Source organism: Rousettus aegyptiacus, unplaced genomic scaffold, assembly GCF_014176215.1.
Source record: "Rousettus aegyptiacus isolate mRouAeg1 unplaced genomic scaffold, mRouAeg1.p scaffold_m13_p_10, whole genome shotgun sequence".
Lineage (NCBI taxonomy): Eukaryota > Metazoa > Chordata > Mammalia > Chiroptera > Pteropodidae > Rousettus > Rousettus aegyptiacus.
Genome location: NW_023416285.1, coordinates 24,016,139 through 24,018,509, shown reverse-complemented (window position 1 = coordinate 24,018,509; position 2,371 = coordinate 24,016,139). Strand labels below are relative to the sequence as shown.

The 2,371-nt window shown below is 36.3% G+C and overlaps 1 pseudogene; it reads right to left on the bottom strand.

Moving 5' to 3' along the window:
* Positions 1–894: 894 nt before the first annotated feature.
* On the bottom strand, positions 895–1,013 carry LOC118608726 (annotated as a pseudogene).
* Between the last annotated feature and the right edge of the window lie 1,358 nt (positions 1,014–2,371).

The following is a 2,371-nucleotide window of genomic DNA, read 5'->3' as shown; positions in this document are numbered from 1 at the left end:
CTGCTTCTTTTGAGGATCCTCAGTGGAAACCCAGGACTGAGTTTGAAAACATAATTCAGTAAGGGCAAGTAACACAAAGTACAGTATCTGTGTGAGGAAAGTGCTTCTTGAATTAATCCAAGGGAAAAATTATATTTTGAAACTGCGAGAATAGGTGGAAAATAAAAAAGAATCGTCAGGCTACATATTATTTTGGTAATGACCGAGGAGAGGATTTGGACATGGGAGAATCCAAATGAGTGGCTACAATATTGGAGTAAAATGGCAGTACTGATGAATCAGTATTAATTTCCAATATTTTTTTTCTTTTCATTTTTAAGGAAGATATGTTCATCAACTTTCACTATATTTTGTCTCTAGATGGGGCTCCATCGGAGAGAGAGGCAAGTGCCAGGTACGAGGGCCCATCGAGCTGGGGGAAAATGTTTTGATTAAAACATATTATCATAGGGGAAAGTGACTCTGGAGGAAGAAAAGCCAAAGGGAGATAAAGGAAGCTTGATCAGGGAGGGGTAGGGAATTGGCCCTGCTAAAAACCCTGCCCAGTCTTTCCTCTGCACTCATCCTGCTATTCTCGCATTATCTGGAAAGTTCTTCTTCCCTTCCTCTAATTCTACGATGATTCCTTCAGGATCTTCTGGGAGATGCCTAAACCAATTCTGGAGAAAATACAAATGACTAGTAAACGTAAAAATGTAGTAAATGTAGAAACTATGTTCAAATTTGCTAGTAAGTTAAGAGAGTTAACAGGACTTTACAATACTTTGGAAAGATTTTCTTTTTTTCTTTTTTCTTTATTTTATTTTTTTAGGCAAGGCAACCCTTAGTTGAACTCACAGGTTGCAAGAACCTTGTCAGTTTACAATCCCTTATTTTTTAATTTTTAAATTTTTGCTCTTACAGCACCTGATCATCCTAGGTGGTCTCCCATCCAAGTACTAAACAGGCCTGACTCTGTTTAGCTTCCAAGATCAGATGGGATTGGGCTTGTTCAGGGTGGCATGGCCTCATAGACCTTGAAAAGATTTTAAACTTAAGGGGAAGTGGTTAGAATACTTTTAAAATGAGTGCAACTTTGTTTAACTCTAAGTAGTTTTCATTCTCTAGGTATATCTTAAGCATAAATATTCTGAGTTGAAGCGATTTTTCAACACCCAAAGTAGCAGTACTGCACAAAAAAGTAAGTAATTTTGTACCTCAAAACAGAATTTCAACTTCTGAAAACTAGTGATGTGATCCCTAATTATATTCTCTGTTAAGAACTGGGAACACAGATATTTGTAGTTCAGGCAAAATTGTTACTCGAAAGTCAGCATTTCAAAGAGCCTCATAAAAATTGTACATTTACTCATCATAAAACTGTGCAGAATAATGGAAACATAAACACTTAGAATTTGGTGACTGGGATAATCTGAATTACGCATTATGCGTTACCATTTGCTAATCTGTATGTGCTGTCTGTTGCTGATCTGACTAGTTGTGGAGGCCAATACAGAGAATTTGGTGGTGCGGGTGGTAGGAGAGTGTATGAAAAGCTATCATAGGTAGAAGAATGTTCTGGACCACCAGATGATCACTAGGTCCTGCCTCGCTTGGACATTTTCCAATCATTTGATAAGGTTATCTGTCTCTCTTCTAAGAACTCTCTTCCACATGGAGTCATAGTGGGAGATTGTCCACACCTGTATCCAAGTGGAAAATGAGTTACACTGACATATGAGGTTTATTATTATTATTATTATTATTATTTTTTTTTTTTTTTAGTCTTTATTTTTGACATGATCTGAATGTCCCAGGGTAAAGGTTGGACATTTCAGGATTTCATTATATTCTCGTCTTCTTTTCAATTACCGTTCTGCAGAAATTTCCTAGAAAAGTGAAACGAAATATAGTAAAGGGAGCACAATACAGAAAGGTTTAAGATTTTTATGCTTGGGGAAACAATGCTCACTTTCCCACTTAAAATATATTTCTTAAAAAGAGATGATTACTTCAATGCACCACCAATGAATTCCACTTTCCATCCATTTAGTCAAGTGTAGTTATTTTTGATATAATACCTATATGATACTGAAAAGTCACAACTTGCCCTAAGCTGCATTTAGACTTTAAATCTCTCTTTTAAAGCTCTGTTTATTTTCATTAAGCCTCTTCTTTTTAACTAGGTGATGTATTTGTGTTAAGAAATGTACAACTTTGGCAGCCTTGGCTATTTTCCTCTCATGCAGATTTTATGCTGGTAAGTGTGCACTAAAGGACATACGTATAATTACTTGTTTAATCTGGAAGCTCTGTACACTTTGTATGCTCCTCAGCACAGTTTCCAGCTCAGGTATTAATGGTGTTTTTGATGAGTTGATGAGGTTGATAT